The sequence below is a fragment of the Puma concolor genome, chromosome B2 (genome assembly GCF_028749965.1).
Source record: "Puma concolor isolate L17-30 chromosome B2, mPumCon1.1.hap2, whole genome shotgun sequence".
NCBI classification, from domain to species: Eukaryota; Metazoa; Chordata; class Mammalia; order Carnivora; family Felidae; genus Puma; species Puma concolor.
Genome location: NC_141671.1, coordinates 102,392,537 through 102,405,574, shown reverse-complemented (window position 1 = coordinate 102,405,574; position 13,038 = coordinate 102,392,537). Strand labels below are relative to the sequence as shown.

General features: G+C 40.1%; 1 protein-coding gene across 12 annotated transcripts in view; it reads left to right on the top strand.

Annotated features, from left to right (window-relative positions):
• The window catches only part of FYN (FYN proto-oncogene, Src family tyrosine kinase), a 214,445-nt gene that overhangs the window by 115,283 nt on the left and 86,124 nt on the right, over positions 1-13,038 (top strand). The window contains exon 1 of one of the 12 annotated variants that reach the window (XM_086707612.1): positions 11,663-11,684. The exons of the other annotated variants lie outside the window; for them this stretch is intronic. The gene's annotated coding sequence lies outside the window, so the exon portion shown is untranslated. Of the gene's footprint in view, positions 1-11,662; positions 11,685-13,038 lie in introns of those variants that run through there. 12 annotated transcript variants of the gene reach the window in all.

Sequence of the window (13,038 nt, the reverse complement as noted above, 5' to 3'; positions counted from 1 at the left end):
AATGTGACAAAATGTTCTTGAAGAGCTCCAGAAGTTTGTGCTATAGGAGCTCTAGGTATTTTCGTTATGGTGGATTTTGTTTGTTTATTGATTAATTATCACAGTGTAGTTGACAAACAGTGTTACATAGTTTCAGGCGTACAACGTAGTGATTCAACTTCTTTATCCACCACAAGTATCTGTCACCATACAACGCTATCACAGTACCACTGACTATATTCCCCATGCTGTACTTTTTATTCCTGTGACTTATTCATTCCGTAACTGGAAGCCTGTATCTCCCACTCCCCTTCACCTGCTTTGTCCACCCCCCCTACCCCTTCCTTCTGGCAACCGTCAGTTTGTTCTTTGTGTTTATGAGTCCATTTCTTTTTCTTTGTTCATTTTTTTGTTTTGTTTTTAGATTCCAAATACAGGTGAAATCATATTCTGTGTCTGGCATGTTTCACTTAGCATAATGTCCGTCCGTGTTGTAACAAATGTCATTATGGTGAGTTTTTAAAAATAATATCCACGTTAATGCATGTCCTCAGTGTAGAGTACTTAGAAAATACAGAAAAGCACAAGGACAAAAGTCACTATTACTATTACTCCATCACTCAGAAACAATCACACATATTGTTAGTATTTTTGTTCAGTGTCCAAATTTGGAAGTTTTAAAATGATTTCAAATTGCACTTAATGTTTTGTATCTTATTTTTATAACTCGGCAATATAGCATGAATATTTCTGTGGCAGTAAATTTATTTTACAGTATGATTTTAGTGCTATCTCCTATCCCACTATAGAAATGTACCATACATTGGTTATTTAATCAAACAGGAAACCCAGCCTCTATTTCTGCTTATTTTGGTTGTTTTCAGCGAATTAGGTTTTAAACATTGTTAAAAACAACATCATAATGTAGTATTTTCAGATAACCTTGTTTTCATTGAGCAAATTGCCCAGTCAGATCCAAAGGAATATAAAAAGTTCTTCATGATATTTTATCTCATTTTTGTTGTCACTTCATCGAAATGAAAATCAGCTGCCAAGTGGAAAAGAATTGTATGTGCCATAGTATGCTCCTCTAAGAGTGTTGAAAACATAAGCACACCAAGCCCATGCTGATGGATAGACCCAAATACAGAATACATTTAGGGGTCTCCATTGAACCAGGTAGTTCTTAGAATGTCAGTATCATCCTGTGCTTGATATAGTGAAATTTCAATGTTTATTTATTTTTGAGAGAGAGAGACAGAGCTCAAGCAGGGGAGAGTCAGAGAGAGAGGGAGGCACAGAATCTGAAGCAGGCTCCAGACTCTGAGCTGTCAGCCCGGAGCACGATACAGGGCTTGCACAAACCACGAGATCATCAGCCGAAGTCAGATGCTCAACCAACTGAACCACCCAGACGCCCCATGTATAGTGAAATTTCAACAACAAAAAAAATTGTAAGCAACCCTCAATATTATCTTCACATACATGAAGAACTTTCTTAACCCTCTGTCCCTACCTACCTCTTGTCTAGCGCCTCTCCCTTCACGACACCTGACTCCTTCCCGATGTGGGATGCCATTTGAAGGGCTGGTTCCTGCTGACTTTATTATGAGCTGTGTGGAAGAGAAGGTGGCAACCTTATTTTTCCTTTGAGACAGAGTTTGATTTGCAAAGGCCTGGAACTTCCTTCCTGTTTGTGTTTCTTTTCCAGTAAGACATGTGATTCACCACAGTTCAAGGTAACCCCATCGACAGAGCCTCATTTTTTTCAAGTGGAATTTTTCTGTGGGAACCATAGAATAGAAAGGAATCCTGTAAGTCTTCCCTGAAATTGTTTCCTCTCACAGTTTTACAGTATAATTAGGTTACTTGTTTTTCTTAATTATTTTTTTATCATCCTATGCTTACCTGAATGAGGTGTGTGTCAAAGAGCAGGAAATGAAGGTCGAGAAAAATAAGTGTTCTATTTTTTGAAAAAAACTACTTTGTCTAACTGTTGCTGGTACCTAGGAACAGGATTATTCATATTGAACTAATAGCAGTTTGCTAAGGCCTTGTGTCAATTCTGATCATTTATCTGTAATTTCTCTCAGGTCTGTGTAACCAATGATATCCATGAATAATTACAAGTTTTAGTTCTTCCTTTCCAACACTGATTGATTGATTGATTGATCTGTCCTCTCTTACCCCTCTGCCTGGGACCCACAGTACACTGTTGAGTGAAGTAGGAGAAGCACACCTCCCTGGCTTTGTCTTCGTTTTAAGGGGAAGGCTGCTAACATTTCACCATTGAATGCGACGCCTACTGTTGGGATTTGGTTAATACTAATAACTCTTCAGGTTAAGAAATTTCCCTTCTGATCCTAGTTTGCTAAGAGTTCCTATTTTCTAAAATCACAACCAAGTGTTGAATTGTACTCAGTGTCCTTTTTCTGTGTCCATTGACAAGATCGAGGGTTTTTCTCTTTTAATCTGATAATGGGGAAATAGCTGTCAGCAACTTTCTTGAGTTAAATCATCCTTGTATCATTGCTAAAAATCCAAGTTAGCCATGATATATTTTATGTACCAGTGGGTTCATTTGCTAATATATTTTTAGGACTTTTGTTTGTATTTATATCTGAAATTGGCCTATAATTTTCCCTTTTCCCTACTGTCCTTGTCTGGTTTTGATACTGAGATTATACTGGTGCTTTCCCATTTTCTCTCTCTGAAACTTGCATCTTTTTTTTCTCTAAAACCATCTGAACCTCGTGTTTATTGGTTTTGTTCTCTTTGATGGAAGGATGAGTAGATTTTTAACTGATACACCACATTCTTTAATGGTTATAGGACTTTGTTTTTCTGAAATTCCTCGTTTCATTGAAATTTTCAAACCTAATGACATAGAGTTGCTCATAGGACACTCTTATTTTTTCATCTCTGCTGAATCTGTAGTTACATTCTTTTATTCCTAATATTATTTTGAGTGTTCCCTATGTTTTCCTTGATCAGTTTTGGTGACTTGCCTATCAACCTTTTCAAATAAACAGCCTTTACTTTGTTAATCTTCTCTAATGTATCTTTGTTTACTGATTTTATTAGTTTCTACCCTTTATTATTCCTTTCTTCCACTTTCTTTAGACACTTTCTTACTTCTTGAGTTGGCTACTCATTAATTTTCCATACTTTTTCCTTTCTAGGATAAGATTTAAGTATTTTCTTCTAAGTACAGCTTTAGTGGAATCTTACCAGTTTCATTACAGAATATTTCATCATCACTCAGTTTTAAGAATATTGTCATTACCATAATTGTTTCTTCGTTGCTTCATGAGGTACTAGCAGTGTCATTTTAAATTCCCAAACAAGTGAGAGTTGGTTTGTTTTTGTTTATCTATTTTGAGAGGAAGGGGCAGAGAGAGAGAATCCCAAGCAGCCTCCACACTGTCAACAATGCAGAGTCCAATGCAGGGCCCGAACTCACAAACCCGAGATCATAACCTGAGCTGAAACCAAGAGTCGGACGCTTAACTGAGTCACCCAGGCGCCCAAGTGAGAGTTTTTTAGTAATCATTTTGTTTAGTAGTCTAATTTTTAAAAATCTATTGTAATTAGGGAATGTTGTTTGTATGATTGATACCAGTTCCACAAAATTTATTGCGACTTGGTTCTTGGCATAGTGTGTGATCAATTTCTTAAAAATATTCCATGAATGTTCTTTTTTAAATGCATATTCTCTGATGGGTGCTGGGGAGATAGAGCTTTAAAAAGAGATTAGGTTTGGGGCGCCTGGGTGGCTCAGTCGTTTGGGCATCTGACTTCGGCTCAGGTCATGATCTCACAGGTATGGATGGGTTCAAGCCCCGAGTCAGGCTCTGTGCTGACAGCTCGGAGCCTGGATGGAGCCTGTTTCGGATTCTGTGTCTGCCCCTCCCCTGCTGTCTTTGCCTGTCTCTCTCTCTCTCTCTCTCTCTCTCTCTCTCTCTCTCATTCTCTCTCTCAAAAATAAAAACACTTAAAAAATAGATTAGGTTAACCCATTAGATTAAACCTCTTAATTATGTTATTCACATCTTTTATATACTTATTAATTCATCAGTTATTAGAGACGTGTCATTAAAATCTCTCACTATGTTTGTTATTCTGTCCTTACAGTTCTGACAGTTTGCTTTAGTCATGGTAGAGTGTCAACGTGCCTTTCTCTGGCATTGTCCTCTTTCTCTCAGAACATGGATTCCCTTCTTCAGCTTCTAAGTAACTATGAATCTAGTTTCTCAGAAGCCCTGGCCTCAAAGCATTCATCTTCAGATTACGTTGTTAGCTTTAACAGTGTGGGCTATTTGGGGGAGGGGGAGAGCTGGTGCTTGAAGGAGACTTAAAGTTAATCTAGTCCAACCGGTGTCTGTTTATCTACATTCTACAAGAACATCTGTATTGTCAGATGGTTTCTACCATCTTTGGGAAGTTCTCATTATTAAAACGAGTCATAAGAAAATCTTCTTCCATGTAAGAACCATGTAAGTTTTTTTTGAAGACTGCTTAAATGTCTTCCCTAAGCAAAACAGTTTTCACTTTTTGTATTAGCTTTTCCCAACATAATTCCAGGTCTTTTCAGTATCTGTTATTTTCTGAACAAGTTCTAGATTCTATATAGTCATGGATTGAGAGACTTAAATTGTAAACACACACACATATCCACATGAGATATGTATTTATCTATGTATATGTTTTAAGAGTATTTTATTAGATAATTACTAAGGAAAACCCCTCAGAAAAAAGGCAAAAACCCACTAACCCCATCATCTAAGAATTTCTTTCTCTCAAGAGAAACAGTTGAGATGAGAAACAATGGCTGTCATCTGTTATTCTTAAGGTATACACCAAGATCCATGCAATCCTTGTCCTGAAGATCAACACCAACTACAGGAGGAAGGAAAACAACATATAACAACAAATATCCTATTTTTTAAAAAATCCAACTTTGTTTAGAAATCATATTAGCTTTGGGGCTTCTGGGTGGCGCAGTCAGTTAAGCGTCCAACTTTGGCTCAGGTCATGATCTTGCAGTTTGTGGGTTCGAGCCCCGCATCAGGCTCTGTGCTGACAGCTGAGAGCCTGGAGCCTGCTTTGGATTCTGTGTCTCCCTCTCTCTCTGCCCCTTCCCCACTTGCTCTCTCTCTTTCTTTCTCAAAATTAGATAAATACTTTAAAAAAGAAGAGGAAGAAGAAATTATGTTAGTTTGAGGCGCCTGGGCGGCTCAGTCAGTTAAGCGTCCAACTTCAGCTCAGGTCGTGATCTCGCAGTTCGTGAGTTTGAGCCCTGCATCAGGCTCTGTGCTGACAGCTCAGAGCCTGGAGCCTGTTTCTGATTCTGTGTCTGGCTCTCTCTCTTTCTTTCCCAAAACTAAGTAAACATTAAAAGAAATTAAAAATTATGCCGGCTTGCTTTCTATGTATCTAATAGCCAGTAGGGAGAAACTTGCCTTTTATTTGCTGACATAAAAGTAAGTGTTATGTTTGGAAGCTCAGAGTTCACAATTTATACACTGAGGGAATAGTAAGAGGTATTACAAGATCTCTTCCCCCATGGGAATAGTACCCTATTGTGCTTGCAGGGAGTTGACTGTAAGTTGTGGGCACTCCTCTCCCTTTCACTCATGATCCTCTCCACCCATCAAGAAAGCACACTCCAACTTGGGCCCAGAACTATTCAGTTAAAGAGTTCCACCTTCAAACAGACAACGCAAGTAGTATCTTCGTATTTCTCAGCATTGTGGTTAATGAGGAATAAGGGGACGACACTGCCCTTTTAAACGGTCTCTGTCTCTCGGTGCCTAAAATTTCGTGATTGCAATTTAAAGACCCAAAGTTCAGATTTGCTAAGAATGGCTAAATGCAACCTCCAGTGTGATAACTCCATCATTGCTATCTGTTAACCTCCTTAGCTTAGCCTAACTAAGAGGAACACCTTCATGGTAACCAGCATGGTTGGTTAAGCCAAGCTAGGTTTGTTAGGAAGTTTACCCAACACATTTATATCAAAGGCTCCCGTGTTTCTAAGTGTTTCTACAACCTTGTCTTAAATGAGGTCACTTATGCTATGTTTCAATAACCACTGCATTAGATCACACTGGCTTTCCAGCAGCCATGTCAAATAATTGACTCAAACTGAAATTACTCAACTAACACCCTCCAAATCTTTTTCACATGTGCTGCTGCTCAAACCATACGCCCACCTTCCTGTACTTATGCAACATTTTTTTGTTCGGGCCCTCACATTTTCCTTCACTAACCTTATCTCAGTTCTGCCTATTACTCTAGCCTATCAAGATACTTTTGTGTGTTGACATTGTCACCTGCAACATTTCCTATCCCTCCAAAAGTTTGTCTCATTTGAATATTTTATCAAACAGATTTTCCACATCTTCATCGAAGATATTGGCAAAGTTGTTGAAGAACTCAGAGCCCTGTTTTATGCCCCTTAGAGTCCACCTTCTAATTTTTTTTTTAATGTTTTTATTTATTTTTGAGACAGAGACAGAGCATGAGCAGGGGAGGGGCAGAGAGAGAGGGGGACACAGAATCTGAAGCAGGCTCCAAGCTCTGAGCTGTCAGCACAGAGCCCGACGCGGGGCTCGAACCCATGAACCGTTAGATGGTGACCTGAGCCGAAGTCGGACGCTTAACCGACTGAGCCACCCAGGCGCCCCAGAGTCCACCTTCTAAATGGACATGAACTCATTGATCAGGCCCATCTAAATATTATCATTCATTTCATTGCCCTGATATCCAAGCCACATTTTCCTGTCTCACTCCCATAGAGATATGAGAGGCTTTTTTGGATGATGCATTGCTGAAGTCCATAAAGAACCACATTCCTCTGATCCCTTTCAAAACAGAAGTGAGCTAATCACCCCTATCCTATGAGGGATCAGACCAAATGCTGAAACACTTTAATAGGATTACCCAAATTGGGCTTTTTTCATCCATCACTTCTTGATACTTTTTCCATAAGACCAATCTATTTTAAAAAGACCAATTAATGTTGAGATTTCAAATATGGAAATGGGACTGAATTTTATCCCAAACTATTTTTACCCCTGTTTGTGGGCATCCAGTTTAACAATTTTCCTCACTTGTGCTGAATTATTAAGTACTAGAATATGTCAGCTAGCACGTTAGAGATAAGCTAAGCCCCCAATGAAATCGCACCAGTCAACATCCCTGTCTGTCCCTCTACCCACCCTCCCCACCTCCTCCCTAAATCAAGATTAATACTGGCTTGGTCCACCAAAACTGCCTCCTAGCTGTGCACCCTCTTTTGGGTGCTCTCTTTGCTGTCCAGGCTAGGTCTAGTCCTCCTCCCTTGTCTGGCAGTCTGCTCTCCCTGGTGCCGTCTTTGCTACCAATGTTCCTGAGGCCAAGAATGTTCCAATCCATTTCTAAATTTAGAAATCTTGCTCCTCTCTCAAGCAATAAACTAAATGCTTCTTCTTAATAAAGTCTTGACTGATCCTTCCATTGAACGTGATTTCTTCCTCTACTGAGCTCCTGTTAGTACTCTGTAACTTCTATGTGACAGCTGTGTAGAATTGTTTGTATACTTGCTTTATCAAAAGCCACCCCAGTTGCCGGGATAATAGCTTATTCACCTTTTTAGCTGACCAAGGGCCAGGCACCTAGTAGATGGGACATACTTGTTGGATGGATGGATGGATGGATGGATGGATGGATGGATGGTGTTGAGATTCAAAAGAGATAAATAACTTGTCAGGATCACCAAGTTTTGAGTAACAGAATTGACAATAGAGTCAGTCCCCAAATTCAGTGGTAAGGTGTTTGTCCAACACTGTTCCACATCCCAGTCCATGGTTTTGCTTTGATCTTTTTGTGGAAGTATTAGTAATAAAACATCCAATTTTAAGAATTAGACCAAAAGTTCCACATCTGATTGTAATACCTCTTGTTTTTGCACGTTTAGAAATACATGTTTGGGAAAGAGGCATGGTGGGCTTTTCCTACAGCATTCTTCAAATTTCATAAATAATTTGAAAGGAGACATTGCCACTTTGGGACATTTGTGCCACACAACTTAAAACATCTGCAAATACATTGGAAATATTGATCGTTCCAACTCTAAAAATCAGAATTCTCTTAACGGAAGCATGCACTTAAGTCTTGCTGTGTCAGCAGTTTTGTGTTTGCATTTTGCCTTTATTTTGAGTGAAGAGTGGGCTAGGAATGTGATGTTAAAAGTAAGAGATTAAGCCCAGGGATGAAATGGTTACCCCACTAGAGCCCTGGTTCTGGCTTTCTCAGGCTACAGTGTAACAAAAGCACGATGTTGTCAACCTGAGCTAGGGCTGATTAGCTTCATTTGAATCTGAAAGGGAGCCCACATCCTTCCTGTTGCCACGCTAAGATGCTGAAAAGAACTCACAGAGAAAACAGATGGACTAATGTGTTGTTTCCCAGACGTCCTGTCCCCAGTGCCCCCAAAACAGTGCAATAATTGGGAATGAGGTTGAACGAGAAAAGAACAAAGGAATGAAAGTATAAAATGCTGAGGAAAAGCCAGCCAGAAGCTATTCCTTTTAATCTGCTTCTCTTGCTCTTTTTCAAATGTGGTTCTGTAGATAGTGGCAAAGGGAAAGAAACGCAGGGTCATTTTTTCCGTTTCCAAGTCAAATTGTTATCTTGCACAATAGGCCCACGGAGACTTGCTCTCTTTCATGGGTTGGCCAACTTCCACCCCACCAATTTCAAAAGTGAAGGTGGCCAATCTATCCTTTTGTTGTTCTGTGATTTTGGAGCCTTTTTCTTGCTTTTTAAAATAAGTTCCTCCAAAATCTGGAATGGCTGAAGCACATGTCATTTATTTTCAGCAATTCAGTCAAAATGTCCAATTTGCCTTCAATGTTAGTTAAAAAAAAAAAAAGATACAAATTCCAGTGGCATGATATGGATAGACGAAAAAAAGGAAGGAAGGAAATAAAGGAAGAAAGAAGAGAGGAGGAGGGGGAAGAGCCTGCATGTCTAACATTCCTTTTGTCACCAAGTATTTCTTGGGTTACCTGTAGAACAGACAAGATTCATCAGTGTTAGTGCTGTCAGGGTCATGTTGCGGAAAAGTCACGATTGAAGGAATCTGGAACCATGTAAATACAGGCCGGGTCTGCTTCCAAATGGGCAAGTGTCTTAGTGGCAACTGAACACCCTGTCACTGTATGTTCAGAAGTTAAAGGCATCAGGTTTAAGTTAGTTATACCAGGGCAATCATACAAAATGGAGATGTAAATTCTAGAGTTCTTTCTAGGGGAGATCATGCGTTACTTCTGGAGGTCTTCACGATAAGTAAGATTTCCATCCCTACAGTGTGGGCATTTATTCCTACAATTTCTTAATTCCAAATTTGTTTCCACACATATATTTTGAGCATATGTTTGCTTAAAATATTCACAGGGTCATGAATGCTATTTATCTTTCATTGTACTGAGACTTTACCCTATTAGTTATAATTGAGTTATCTAAATTGAAATTTTTTGCCTTTTAAGGAAAAACTGGAATCATCTAAAAAAGTGTATAATTTGCCTGAGAAATGCAGAATGGCTTCCAGCAGATTCTTAGATGCTTTGAAAATAAAAAGAAATAGGGCAGAACCTGAACTAAAAGAATAACTGGTTCTCTTTGCCCTCTCCTGGGATATGTTATAAGACGCTGGGTTCGCCTTTTAGTGTTTGTTGGATTATTAAGGAGCTCTTAAGTTTTTCCATGTTAGGACTCTAGTCTTGTCATATAAAACCCACTTATTGGGGTGCACAGGCAAATGGCATCATCCCTCCTGTAGGGTGGCCCAGTCTGTCTATTGTAAACTTGATTATTATTGCCATTACATTTTAGCTGTGGCTCCAGAAAGACAGTCAAAGTTGTGTCTCTTGTGAAAGAGCAGCAGACAACATTGGCGCTGCAAATATTTGGGGTTTATTATCACTATTATTCACCTTCACCCATGAGTTACCAAACCCTTAGGAATTTGCCACACACTCCAACTGTGAGCCCTAAAAGAAATAACTCAGGATGATCCGAATGAACCATTGCAGAGGCTAGCAGCAGCAAGAGTGAACGGCTTACATGTGGTCACCGTGGGTGGAGCAGAACAACAGGGCACATGTTTGCCTTTTCAATTATTCTGTTCACCTGTTGGGAAATATATTCATTGCAGATGGTTTACAACTTTTGATCAGATGCACCACATTTTCCACTTGGGTTAATCTTTTCAATTACCAAGTATGTTACCAGCGCTGTCGATAGATGCAAATGACAAAAGCAGGCAACACAGGTAATTTTAAATTTTCTAGTAGCCATGATGAAAAAGCAGAAGGAAACACATGAAAGTAATTGTCCCGCTATCTTTTACTTAAGATGAGGTATCCGAAACCATTGTCATTTCAACATGCAGTCAATATTTCAAAATTTATTAATGACATATTTTACATCCTTTTATTCATACTGAGCCTTTGAGATCTGGCTATGTACTTTACGCTTACATTCACATCTCAGTGTGGACCGATCACATGTGGTTAGAGATCACATACCACATTGGAAAGCACAGGTGTATATAGCTGTGTACAGGTGTAACACAGGTGTATACCTGTTGAGAGGCCCAAGCTTTGCACCAAGCCACAGGCCCCTCGCCCTTGAAGTTGTAAGTATCTCTGAGCCTAGTTCACATTCCCTGGGAGTTTTTGCTCTTGATATGCCATGCTTGTCTCCTGAAAACCCAGAGAGGTAAGCAAGCACAAACTGCTGTAAAATGAGTGTGTCTATTGAAAACATGGTCCAGCTCTTGCTAAGATAGTGTTACTGTGTGATATACGATTCCTGCCTTCCTCTGATTCCGTGAAGTTCTGCATTTCCTTAATGTCAGAAGTTCCCTTACCAGCTGCAGCTGTTTCCTGTGGATAATGTTCTAAATGGCTTTTATTTATGAGATGTCTTGTGCTGTAACTGCTATCAGAATGAATATGTATTCCAGAGCCTGTACCCCAAGTCAGTCTAATTAACGATCTTCTAAGAAATGATTGTTTAACTTGAGCTGTAGCTCTCCACAGTGGTATCTCTCACTTTGACCTAATTATGAAACTTAATGTTAAAATATGTAAGGAGGGAGATCAAAGAAGAGGATCATTTTGCTTTCTGTTTGTTCAGCATCATCTTTCACATCTTCCAACCCCCACCGCCAACCAGACAGGCAAAGGCAACACACGGAATAGTAATGAATGACTGTAGAAGCTGAGGCTATGTCTTATTTTCCTCCCCATTGACGTAGGAATAATAATAGCTCCTACCTCAAAGGCTTGCGAGAATGAAGCGTGAAGCCCCATATCTGACACGTAGTTAGTGTTCAACAAAAATGATAGCTGGGATTATTTACTTCGCAATTGCTTCGGAAAAATGGCTGGGCAAAATAGAAAGCAAGAAGGTGTGTCTAGTCTGAAAAATGGAAAGGGAGCCTGCCAGCTTTTTGTAGGACATTATCCACATGATTCTTGGAATCAAACCAGGCTCCACCCAGAGCTGAGAGCTTTCTGCTTCCAGTGTGTTTTCAGCACGACTGCAAACCAGCATCGCTTCCAGTGTCGATGGGAATGTTGGAGCCAAAACGACGAGTCCGTTTCAAAGGACAGGCATTGTATAGCGACGGGAGGGAGGAGCTGACCCAAATGGTGCGTTTCAAGTCATCAGAACGGTATTCATATCTGACTTTCACAGTGAGTTGCGACAGATGTACAGGAGAAGGCAGAATAAGCGTTCGGGATGCCATTAGGAGTCTTTTGTGATGCTCCCTCACCCAGTTCCCCAGAATAAGGACTTTTGCCTGTGCTGCCCAATAACCTTCTTAGTTGCAGCTCCTCAGCTCTCCTCGAGGCCTCCAGGTATCGTCTCCTGGTTGAACACATCCACAGTCTCGCCACATAGATGCTCGGCGCTCATGGGAGCAGTTCTGTCATTGGCGGTGTTTCTGAATCACTCCCTTTCTCTGCTGAACTCCCTCAGTTCACTCACTGAAGTACCACCTGTGGTAGGAACAACATAGAATCCTAGGCTCTGTGCAGGACTCCATGGACATACTTTGAGTTTTTAGAGAATGCTTTGGTTGCCAAAATTATTTGGCTAACCATCCTGACTACCCAAATTAGCAGTGAGTTGACGTCTCCCTTTTGGGGGCCACTTTTCAATCTGCTTCTGTGATCCAAACATATAGCACTAAGAAAATGCAAAGGGTGGTCTCTCTCTTAGTTTTCTCGATTTACCTGAAGTCTTAGCCCCTGTTGCCATTAGAGGTCCTCAAGACGAAGCTGACTCAGGAGGTCAGTCCCTAACCACACAGAAAACAGTTGGCCACTTCACCTGCCCTTGCACACCATGCCTTTCTTTTTTGCTTTGCGTCGGCTAGGCACTTGCACACTCCAGCAAAAGAGAGAGCTGTTAAAAACATACCTCATAGTGGTATATTCAGGCCATGCAGCGCTGCTCAGCAGTAAAAGTAGTGTAATGGATAAAACAGTAAAAATGACTGTACTATTCAGCAATAATAAACTAACGAAATGCACTTTATTGTGGATAAATGTCAAAAATAAGTAAATAGAAAAAAGCATTTACTCTAAGAGTATATGTATATGAAGTCCCGAACGAGATAAAACTAATCTCTGGTGGTAGAAATCACAACTGTGATGGTCTTGCATGGGACTGATGGCAAGGAACACTGATGGACCTTTCTAGGGTGATGAAAATATTCTCTATCCTGAGAGGGGGGGTGAGGCTACACAGATACATACACTTGTCAAAACTCACTGAACTGCGCACTTAGGATCTATACCTTCTACTGTATGTGAATTATCCCTAAACTTGAAAAGGAAAGAAACTACAAAGAAAGAGGGAGGGAACTGAAAAGTCCATAATACTTGCTGAACCTCCCCACATTATTAGAAATTCTCTTTTCATTTCTGAGATACTTTTTCCAAAGCTCGCTCCCAGGTAGCTGTTCATCGTGCCCCTTTTATACCAGTAGGGCAGCAG